Below are 13,062 nucleotides of genomic sequence, written 5' to 3' on the forward strand. Positions count from 1 at the left end.
AGTGAAAGTGAGAGTAAAAAAAAATAAAGTAAATAAAAATTAAATAAATTTTTTAGGAGTGAAATGCAAAAATTCTCCCTATAATTTCAAATGTGTGCAAATAACATCATTTATGTTCAAATCTCATTCCTGTAGTATGTAAAGTGAGCAAACAGGTTAAAATTAACTTATGGATGAAAAGATGAAAATACTTTTTGCCAGGTTAAAATTAACTCATGGATGAAAAGATGAAAATGTCCTATATTTTACTAATAAGAAATATAATAAAAAGTATCTAAAAGTTGAAATTATCTAAATAGGCATGCTAGAAACGAGGTAGTTTTTAATTATTCCTTCAACCCAAACAAGAATCATGTGGAACAAAAACATTGTTCGTAAACCGTACTCTCTCTCTCTCACTCTCTTCGTATTCATTAGGCTCTCACTCTCCAGAGACACCCGGGGGACCGGAGGGGGGATGATAAATTTTTGAATAAAGTACAATGACATCTCCAAATTTGATATAAAAATAATCATATATAAGTTGACTTATTTTTAGATAATGACACCCATTATCACATTTTTTGATCCAAACAAACCCTTAATACGTTGAAAAATACGAGATTGTCTATCACTATTTAATTCATTTTTATTGTAAATTATCATAATTGAAGTCATTTTTGCTCTTAAATCCTTGAGAAGATTCATTTTATGGATGTTGAGATTACAAGTAAAGAAGGAAATCAAGTGTCCCCAAAGGACCACACAAAAGTAATATATAAGGGGCAGAGCCAGGATTTAAATTCAGAGGGGGCACGGTGAAGGGAAAAAAAAAAAAAAAAATGGAAAAGAAAAATGATAGGACTTTGAAAGAAACTAATTAAGCATGAATGAATAAGGAAAATTTTGACTTTTTTTAAAAGGAAATTAAACAAATTTAAAGAGTAAATGAGGAAAAAAAGGAAAAATTTAAGAGAATTTTGAAAATTTAGGGGGGGAATAATATATAAATGTCTATATATATATATGTAGAAAAAATTATAAAAAATCATATATATAATGTAGGGTGGGGCTAAGCCAAAGGCATGTGCCCCACCTAGGCATATACTGGCTCCGCTACTATATACATATATACACACACAAAAACACTATAATAATATACACATTATTACTGCCATTTATTGTAGAGAGATTTGAAGCCGGTGGGTGGAGGACGTCAGCGACGGCAGTGGTTGTGGTGGTTAAAGGCATGGTGAGGGCATATATATATACTCGTATACTACGTATGGTTCAGATCAGCATCAAGGACCTTAGAAATGTTTGTTAATATAAAGTTCTCGAGATAAGTTCAATGTAGGTTGCAATTAAGGTTTTCAAAAAGGCTTACAACTACCGAAATGCTATAACAGTATATATATACTCAAGCTCACTATACAAGTCCTACTACAAGAAGGATATACACATGGCACATGTAACCAATCATTGGACAAAGAATGTTCTACCACAATGCCCTTGCCAACTCAGCTAATTTGTCCTCTAGTGTACCAGAAATTACAGCTCACTATATCAAGGTTGTAATAGCATTTTTATCCAAGACTTGGTGATTACTTACCGTAAAGTGGGTTTTTGGGGTATCAAAAGTGACCAAAACGACCACTTTGATACTAAAATGATTTTTGGTTCCGAAAAGGGCAAAAATGACCACTTACTTAAAAGTGAGTTTTTGATATAACGACCTGAAACCGGGAGTTCGAATCGCTAACCGGGTCCTTACCTGAACCCGAGGACACTTAAGGGAAAAATGGTCATTATTCACCTTACTACACATGTGAGGGTTCGTCATCAACCACGTCTGCATCGTAACTTGAAAAATGTTAATAGAAGGGGTGAGCATGGAGGCTCAGTAAGAAATGCCTAAAGCACCAACTTTGGATTCCCTTGAGCTACACAAAACACATTAGGGTTAAAAAAGAACCGGGATCATACATTGGGGGTTCTATCACATTTACATCACAATATCAATCTCATCAACGACATTTATACAACATATCATAAATGTGCATGAAATTACTATGCAATGCACAACCGTCCCCAAACTTAGTCTCTATTGACCCTAACTCACACTGAAAACCGCTAACCTACTTTACTGAGGCGAGATTGATTAACTATCCCTGATTTCAAATCTGGCAACCATTTGGAGCTTAGTAATCAAATTAACACCAAACTTATGAAATCCGGGTTACTTTATAAAATCCATTTCATGCCTTTTCTCAATATCGTTTCCCGCCATGCCATGCACCTAAATCAAATTCATCAATTTAACTTCCTTTCCATTCATGTGACAACAAAGGGATAAACATGGCATTCTCTTGAAACAAGCATAGCATTTTCGTAAACCAACTACAAGCATGGCATTCTTCATAAAATAAACACAAGCATGGCCTTCTATAGAAATTAACTACAAGCATTCTCATCATAGAATTTTCATCATCACAATCATGCTAGCACTTTGGCACAATTAATAAATTCTTCAACTAGTCAATTGTAATTAATTCATTAACATAGAAAGGGAATACATTTATACATCACATACTAGCATGCTTTCTTCACTTTATCATACCAGTATAATTTTATTCACAATATCACTTTCAACAATGAAATTAAGAGAATCATGGTATGAATACTCAATAAAAGACAAAGTTTGAAGCATTAGGAAACCCCTACCTCAATGTGTACAAGCCAAACAATCCCTTAGGAAAATCTTAATTTCGAATTCCTCTAAACCCTAGCAATGGTGGTCTCAAAATGTAGTCCTTGACAAGTAGAACAAAACTCTCTTCTTGGTCTTCATCAAAATCTTACCCTAACCCTTTCAAATTTAAGCTTGAAATGTATAAGACATACGTATGTTTATAGATATAGAGAGAGAATGAGAAGAGTTAGAGAGAGAGAGAGAGAGAGGAAAATGCCAAAAATGGGGAAGGGGGGGGGGGGGGGGTTCTTGGCTTGTCTTCTAACCACTTGTGTGGTCCATCTTGTGCCACTTGTCAACTTTTTGTGGAATATAACTTTTTGCAAAGTTACCAACATGCCCTCATTCATCCATTACAAAGCCATCCTTGTCCCACAAAATATCTTCCCAATGTATAGATATATGAATATGTATATATATGTGTGAAATGCCACTAACGCCCCTCACTTAAATGAGAAAATCAGGAAAAGTTCCCTAGCCTGAAAGTTGTCCTGACTTCAAAAAATTCTAAAAATGATCCCATCAATACTTATTGGCTCCAAATAAATAAAAAATGCATTTCTAAAACTTTCAGCTCAAGAAAAGAACTTAACGGTCCTCGGGCCTGTGTAGCACGCAAAACGATGCATAAAAAATAAATAGATAAAAATAATAAAAATTCAAAAAAGTCCGGGACATTACAATTTACCATCCTTAAAGAGATTTTGTCTTCAAAATTTACTCTTCTTAAGAAGAAGGCCCACTACTACTCAATTTCTTGAAAGACATCACATAAGCCTGCAAGACTACGAGCTCACGATCCTTATTGCCTTTGACACCGGATGTTAATAGGCAATCACCCACCACCGTCACTAGTAGCATAATGTTCACCACCTTATATGGGTACTCATCACACAAAATCCTACCACGTAAATCATTGGATTCTATACTTGGCTTAAAAATGGCACTTGGTCGACGGTCTGCCACACCACCGTCAAGTTTGGAGAGTGTGCATTAAGGCGAGGGCCAAGAGTTTTACATTTATAAAAGCCACTACTACCTTTCACTATAAATATAGCTAGGGCGAGTAGGGATCGTCCCAAGGGATTGTGAGGGTCGAACAAGGTTGTGAAATTGCTATTAGGGCTAGTAGGTCGAGTGATTAAACAATTGGTTGGTTGGTTGATTAGACTAGAGAGCAACTAAATTAAACTAAGTGATAACAAAAGAATGCAATTAAGAGTAAATAAGAGAGAGAAGAGTCTTAGGGTTTAGAGATCACCACCAAGCAATGTATTTCTATACCATTGACAAGTGACTAATGAGGGCAAATAGTGTGTTGCAATATTGGTGTGTGTGTGTTTAGTTGATTCAACAAGCAAGGATGACTAGTAAAGCATGTATTTTCTAAATATCATGTGAAAGGCACAATATATCTAAGCAATGAAGCATATATTGTCTAAACAATATGTAAAAGGTACAATAGATCAAAACAAGTCATTAATCCTTTTATTAAGCTCACAATCCAAATACAACACAAGATTAGAGACATATGCTACTTGCATTCAAAAGCTTGGATCATCAAATAACAAGCATGGATTGTCCTCCTATTTAACACTATGCTACAACTACACTACATCTACACTACTAGCATGAAAATAACTAGGGGAGAGGCACAATCCATCAAGGAATAAGTATGAACCATTAAGAAAATCACAAGAGCATTCTTTTAAGTACTATGTTTTGACAATCTCTAAATCTATAGAATCAATACACATAGACATGCATCAATAATACAAAATCTAGAGACAAGCACAAGAACATCTATTCTAGCATACATAGACATATGGATAGAATGAAATGATCAATTGGAAGCATTAAACCACATAAATCATTGAATAAATAAGATCTATATATATCCAAGTGTCAAAACATTAATTACAACACTAATCCCTCAATAATACACAAGATTAAGATATAAAAAGCATGCTTGGGGCTAACTCTAGCCCTAAGAGGATGTCTAGCCACTCATGGTGATGTTGCTCCAACCCTTAAGGGCTAACTCCATGGTTGAAATCTGCTCCTTGTTGATGAAGAACTCTAATGGTGTCTCTAGCCTCCTCCTATTTTCTTTTACACTAAAAATAGCCTCTAAAATTGTATCTACCAAATGCTAAAATCTCCCTCTCAAAAAGTGCATCATATTCCTTTTATAGGTAGGTCAAGTGACACACCAAATGAGCTAGGGTAGTGCAAAGAATATTCTCTAATGATTGGATAGAGGACGGATTGAGCAAGCTGGCTTTTTAACTTTTTCGCACTGGAGGAAGTTCGATCGATCGACCCTTGGACTTGGATCGATCAAACTGGCTGAGATCTATCGAACTGAGGCTGGATCGATCCAACTGGTTGAGCTTTTTGGGAAAAGACATATCTAAGATATTTTTGGGAAAATGACAAAAATGGTTGGTAGGGTGGTACAACTAGATAAGATCAATCATTTGAATAAGGACAAAAGTGTTCGATCGATCGAAGGGTGGTGTTGGATCGATCGAACTTTGGACTTTATGCTTTGGGTCAAGGTTTGGATCTATCTTGAAGTGCTGAGATCGATCAGTGTTCGATCGATCGAACATTGAAGTTGGATTGATCGAACATTGCTGCTTCCCACGTTTGGCTTCATTTGCTTCTTTCTTTTCTCCACTTTGCTCCTTTCTTTGTTTAATCCCAGAATTGCTTCAATTAATCTCTTATTTGGCTGAGTTAGCTTATTTTCGGGATAAGTGCCTGAAAATGAAAATAATACGAAATCAATCTAAAACGATAAAGTAAGATAGATAAAGGTACTAGAATGCCTAAGCTTAAGGGGTTTAAATACACACTTTTTAGCGCTCATCACACCCCCAAACTTAAATATTGCTAGTCCCTAGTAATGAACTAGAAAGTAAAGGAATGAAATGAACAACTATACAAGTATGAACTAGAAAACAATAAATGGATAACGCCACTTTCGTAGGGAACACGATTGCACTTAACATATGCAACAAGCCTTTTAAACCCCTAGGTTACTCCTAGTGGACGAGTGAAGTCTCGCGAGGGTTTCCAAAAATGATACCCACAAACACTAAGCTCATTCTTTCAAAAGAGGTACCAATATTGCAAACAAGCATTGGGAGAAAACTACCTCAAGTATGCAATGTTTCAAACATTTCTAAGCAATCTCCCAAAATCTCAACATCAAGCAAGCAAGTATGGTCCTCCACACATCAAGAAAATGATCATGCAAATCAAAACAACTTTAGAGTCCTTTTTGAGTGGACCGGCATCAAGTGTGTTGCTATCTTAGCCAACTAGAGAAATGATCACATCCTTACCCTCAAACTAGCACACAAATCTAGTACTGATCATCAGGACAAAAAGTGGACCTTTTATTAAAGCTTTATTCATCTAGGTGCGCTTATTCTTTTCACTCGATTTTTTTTTTTAGGATCAAAGATGGAAGCATGGTGCAATGTGTTGATCTATTAAGCTTTCTAGCGATCCATGAGGTCGAGCGTTAGGTCAATGACTTCCAAACCAGACGAATTTAGGGCATTAGGCATTCAAATACCCCTACGGACTTACAAGCTCAAATCAACTAGGCTACAAATCAAGACAACCTCCATTTAATCATTTCCCACTTCTCACCTTTTGGGAGAAGTCCTCACTTTTTATTGCTTTTGCAACTTTTTTTTTTTTTTTGAACAATCAAATTCAATTATTAACCTAGAGTTTGGGCCCTCCACCTTTCGGTGCGAGAAGTTCAGTGCTTGATGAGGCTAGAATCCCAGCTACTTAATGAAAAAGGGGTTGTTATCCACTTTTATCAAGAATGAAAGCTTTCAATGCACTACTAGCCCAATTGGGATATAACCAATTCAATAATTAACAAAGCATGTACCCCATAAATGAATGCTCGTGTGCGCCTGTGTTAGGGTAGAATCCTAGAATGAATCTCAAAACAATCACAAAATCAGAATGATGTGGACCACAAGTGCAAGCAAAATATCAATCTTTTGAAAAATTTACTCATAAATGGCTTCCATAAAGCATACAAGGAGTATTGGACTCTCAAGTCAAGCAATTTTTAAATTTTAAGCAATATAGTCCTCAAAAGATCAAAATCATCGCTAGATATGGACCAATCATAGAAATATCCCTCAAATACACAAGTCATGCTCAAAATTTTGAAATTTAAAGCTAACACTGCAAAGCACCATTCCCCCCAAACTTAAATGGCACAATGTCCTCAATGTGCAAGAGAACAAGGGAAAGAGTATACCAGTGCAACTAAGTAAGAATGATCGGGACTGAAGTATCCAAAGTGGGTGGCATGGCCCCCCCAAACTTAGAATGAACTGTGGTCCTGAAAATTGGCACTTGGATAAACTCATCAGATATCAAAATGGGATAATTAGTGTACAGTGGATATGCAAGTGTAAATGGGATAACAGATAAAGAGATGAGAGAGGTATAAGGGTGGTCCTGAAAATTGGGTAGCACTCTCTCACTGAAATCACTATGATGCACCTGATGGAATCAAACATACAGATATGAGAATATAATCATATGACATCCATAGCAAAAACAGATATATAAAACTGATAAAGTACAGGTACAATAGAAATATCAAAGCCGACAGACCGGCTGCAAAAATAATAATACTGTACAGTGACAAAAATATAGATCAGAGATCAGAGAGCAGAGAGGGATCAAAAGATAAAAGGAATTGGGAACTCTGGACGATGAGGTAGGACGGGCAGGTCAGGCTCCGCGGATATCTCTGGATAGATCTCAGAACATAGTCGCGACATCCGTAGGGAAGGTAGCAAAATCAGCTCTGTGGGCCGTAAGATCAGCTCGTATAGCAACAACAGCATCCTCAAGAGTCTGCAGGCGTACTCCAAAGCCAGGGGTTAGATCTGGAGCCTCAGGTATAGATGAATCAGAAGAAAACTCCTGAGTTTGTTCCTAGTCGTGAATGGGTGACCTGGCAGGAGAGTACTGCTCTGCGTCATCTGCAGGGTGCTCTAAATCAATGTCTATATGCTCGGTAGCTGGATTGACTGGTGCGTCGTCTGCTGCGGGATCTGCTGCTGTTGCCTGAGTTGCTGCCTCTGCCTCCTCCTCAGCCTCTACCTCCTCTGCAGCCACTACTGCGTGGTCTGCAGTCTAGTAATAATGGCGTTGTAGCTCTTGTTCTAGTCCTTCTTCAAGAAGTGACAGGAACCTCTCTCAGGATGCTCCCGAGGATGAATAGGGTAGTGCTGGTCAATCAAAATCTGGGTGATGAGGTGGCCGAGTGGGAGAGACTTAGCCCGTCCGGGCGTCTCCTTGCTAATGTACTCATCAAATAGCTTCCTCATCACGCTCCAGATGAGCACGGGAATGGACACCCAGTGGCCTGTGTAAAAGGCGTAGAGGGCTGTCAAATAATCTCCCCTTATCTGAATCTTGTGCCCTGCCATATAGATGTTCTGGAAGAACACGGAATCAAAAAACATAGGTCATCTGGAAGGAATGTGCGGGTGGTGAAGGTCTCGCCAGCAGCATGGTGACCTGTAAGAAAGACTGCCATGTCGGCATAAGAAGGCCTGTATAGCCTCGGATATGTCTCTTGAAGCTCTGGAGGACAGCGGTGTGGGCAGTGGCAAGACCGGGCTAGCGAGTCCACTATGATAGTAATCTGATGGCCATCTATAGTAGTGACCAACTCAGCTGTGGTACGCGGGGATGGTCGGAGGTTCTGGAAGAACAACCATACCAGCCGGGGGTAGACTGGCTCTGTGACTGGGGCAAGAATAGCTGCAAGGCCCTTCAGAATGATATCGTGGTAAGCTGATCGGGTCAGCACCGATCTAGAGAAAAAGGCTGTGTCGAACACTGACTCATGGTCGACTGTCATATGTGCATATCTAGGCGCGGGTCTATCACGTTCCTGAGCTGGCTGGCATGGTAGAGATGGTACTGGTGAATGCTCAGCTCCAGCATGTGGTGGAGATGGTGATGGAGTAAATGCAGGATGAGCCACAGAGGTGGATGGAATATGATCATCCTCGGCCTCATGAGATGGTGACTGAGGTGGGGTAGCCTGTGCTGGCTCCTCCTGTGCATGAGAGGGCTCTGCTGGCTCCTCTATCCGTGGTCTAATATGTCTCTGAGGCCTGTGTTGCCTCTTGGCAACGGTCTTGCGCTTAGTCATCGCCTGTAAAATAATTTAAAAACTTTTAAGGGGAGTTAGTACCAGAATTAAGAATTGAAGGCACGAAATAGAAACATGCATGTCAAATAAGATAGACAAATCATATAGATGACATAAATCTATGCAAATGACAAGATATGAGACATGCTAAACAATGTAAGTATGAAATGCATCTAATGTGGAATATCACAGGCATTGGGCATATATAAGATAGCATGAATACAAGATATGAAGAATGAAGTGTGTGTGCGAGATCTGTGAAATTCGATCGATTAGAAAAAGAAGTGAGATCGATCTCAAAAATTGGATCGATCGAAAATAATTGAGATTGATCTCACAACTTCGATTGATCTGAGATATGAGTTTGATCGATCAAACTGTGCAATGAATGTAAACAGTCACAGATCTATGACTTTGGAAGCACGGGGCCCACACGAACGTGTTCGTGGGCCCATCAACACAACAAATCATTAAATCCCATCACCCAATCATGGCCTATCCTCCCAAAATCAATTCAAAAATAAAAAATATAACAACATATATACACATATACAAACATGCTTCAAGGGTATCAATTGTGGATTTCATCACAAAAATGGCCTGGATTCAACACATAGAGTATGTATGGATGAGATTGAAGCTTAAATGAACCTGAGATGCTTGGATCTTACCTCAAAACGATGAGAGAAGTGGAGAAGGTATGAAGGAAGTGAAATCCGAGATGAGTAAGAGAGTGTAGCTTGGATCTCGCTGGAGATCTCGCCGGAGATGGAAGAGATGAGAGTGCACAGTGGCGACGAAGAGGGAAGTAAGGGTTTGGAAGGGTGGATCGATCTAAATGATCAATCTTGAGACCCTCCAGGTCTATTTTAAAAACATTCCCGACAGAGTTCGATCGATCGAACCGAGACTTCAGATCGATCGAACTTTGATGAACTCTCCTCAAAGTATTTTTGGATTTTTGAAATTTTTAAAAAATGAAAAACTAAAATTAAAAATTTAGAATTAAAATTAAAAATTGTAAAATAAAATAGAATAAAATATTTTTGGATTTTTATTTTCATATATATTTTTTAATTGAATAATCAATAGTAATTAAAAACTAAATAAACTAAAATATTTTTGTATTTTTGAAATATTTTTGAGAAATAAAATGAAAATGAAAATAAAATAAAATAAAAATAAAAATAAAAATATTTTTGAATTTTTAAAATTTTGAAAAAGTTAAAATAAAGTCAAACAATGAAATGAAGAACTGAGATCGATTGGAACAAGAGTTCGATCGATCAGACAGAGAGCAAAAATATGCAGGTTTTTGGTTCAGAAATTGGCTAAGTGTTGGAACTTGAAGATCGATCGAACTTGGAAGTTGGATCGATCGAAGAAGTTCAGATCGATCTTGGAATGTTTCGATCGATGAGACAAAGAGGTGAAATATGCAGGTTCTTGCAGGCTCAAAATTTTTCTAAGTGTTGAATCATGAGATCGATCGAACTTTGAAGTTGGATCGATCGAAGGTTTCCTGATCGATCTAAGAATTAGTTCGAATGATGGGACAGAGAGGTGATTTGGATGTAGGTTTCTGCATGTCAAATTTTTTTTTCTAAGTGTTGGATGCAGGTGGAAGTTCGATCAATCGAACTCAGGTTTGAGATCGATCGAACTATGCAGAATGCTCAATAATGACATGAAAGCTCATGCAATCCTCACCAAATTTCCTTTCAATGCATATGAACCAAAAACAAGTATCTAAACTTCGTAAGAAATGAAATTTAAGATAGCAATGGGGGAGGAATAGGGTTTTGACACCCTACGAAATGTTTTTCCTAGTCTTTAACGTCTCTAGCAAGACATTGGGCTCCTTTAGCCTGGATCAAAGATCTTATAATGTATCCCTTCCTTGTTGGGGTGATAGATGTTTTGAACTCCACCCAACAAATGGTTCTTTGAAGAACTTGTTGGATTAAGCTCAAAAGAAACCTTTGGTTCCTTGTCTATGTAGTCACAACCTTTAGGCTTCCATGCCCTTTCAAAGCAAGAATTTGAAACAAGACTTTTAGAATGCAAGGTTGAAGATGATCCTTTGGAAGTTTTAGTCTTACACAAACACACATTTCCTTGACATTGAAGATCATGACATTTATCTACAATATTAACCTCTCCTTCATATTTGTCAAATGAATTGGGTGTGGGATTAAAGATATTCAACTTCACCTTCATGTGGCCAAATGAGATCTTCATTATCCCCGTCCTACAATTGATGTTGGCATTAGCGGTTAAGAAAGGACGGCCAAGGATAACGGGAATTTGGCTCTTAGGATTGGGGACCAGTTCCGTGTCTATGACAACGAAATCAACAGGAAAGAAGAATTTATCAATTTTAATCAAAACATCCTCAATGATACCCCTAGGCTTCTTAATAGATCGGTCGGCAAGTTGCAAAACTACCGACGTCGGTTTTAATTCACCTAGGTCTAATTTGACATAAACTGAGTATGGAAGAAGGTTAACACTTGCTCTTAAGTCAAGAAGCACCCGATTAATGATATGATCACCAATAATGCGTGAAGTAGTAGGTGAACTGGGGTCTTTAAACTTTGGCAAATTGTTATGTTGCAAAATTGAGCTCACTTGCTCGGTCAAAACCACTTTTCTTGGTGCTTGACTCTTGTTCTTCCGCTTTTGGGTGCATAAGTCTTTCAAGAATTTGGCATAAGCCGGAATTTGCTTGATTGCATCCAGAAGTGGAAGATTGACTTTTACTTGCCTAAACATTTCCATAATTTCATTGGTTTTTGCCTTTTGCTTGTCTTTTGAAATGGATCCTTTTAAGGCATTCGGAAATGGAACTTTTGGTTCAAACACTTTTTCAGAATTTTCTTTTGAACTCTCTTCAACGTAAGAAGTTTTTAAATCATTTTGTTTCTAATCATTTTTCAGCAAAACTTTTTCAACATCATTTTTCGAAACTTCTTTTTCAAACACATTTTTCAAGACTTTCTCATTCACAAGATCATGTATATGCAATGAAGGAGGAATGGGGTGTGAAACGGGACGGGTGACAACTTGAGGTTGCACCGGTTCACACTCTTCATTGGACATTTTAACTTGATTGTCCATAATCCTACCACTCCGCAAGATAGTCATTGCATTAACATGTTCAATGGTGTGGCCTTCCGATGAAAAATGGGTTTCCACAACACATTGTTGCTTAGGTGGGGCATTAATTGGCATTTTTCCTTTCTCTCTTGCATTGAGAATGCTTGCTATTTGCCCTACTTGGGTTTCTAGTTTCGCAATAGATTGAGAGTGAGAAAGGAGCAATTGAGTGTTAGCCTCTAAAGTGCCTAAAGCATTCAAAACTGTTTCTTCAAAGGCGGGACTTCTAGTACATACATATAGACACATATGGATTTCTATATAAATTTATGAGTGTGTATAATTTTAACAAACTTAAATAAATATCTTTAGATATTTCTACACCACTATTCACCTTAACAATAACAATGCCCAAAAAATTCATCTAGAGAATAAATATTTGTATACAAAGGAATATTAGTGCTAAAGAAATAAATTAAGTTACTACATCTAAAGAGAATTAAATAGAGATGAGTTTGTGACATGTGATTTGTATATCACTTATTTTTGAGGAAAATGATCAATGATATCTACTCTAGGGCTGACCACAGATCGGATCGGTTTGGTTTTGGGTAAAATTCAAACCAATCTGGTCCTCACGGATTGGCTAAATCTGAAACCAAACCGATCCGTGGGGACTATCAATCCAAACCAAACCGATCCGTGGGGACTATCAATCCAAACCAAAACGAACCGTGAAATAACGGATTGGTTCGGTTCTGTTCCCACGGATTGAGCTTTTTCAAATAGCCCAATATAATTATATTGTAGTTATGGCCAGCCCAATATATGATTGTATTTTACTATTTTAGTTATGACTCAACCCAAACAATAAGTCTTTCAAAACAGTATGTTGTAACACATTTAATCTAAAAACAAATAAGGAATAAAATAAATAAATAGAAATAATATATTACAGTATACATATAATTATATATATATATATATATATATATTAATTATATAATATAAT

This window comes from Cornus florida, unplaced genomic scaffold, assembly GCF_030987335.1.
Source record: "Cornus florida cultivar Cherokee Brave unplaced genomic scaffold, ASM3098733v1 CherokeeBrave_3.0.0_Hap2_Chr03, whole genome shotgun sequence".
NCBI lineage: Eukaryota > Viridiplantae > Streptophyta > Magnoliopsida > Cornales > Cornaceae > Cornus > Cornus florida.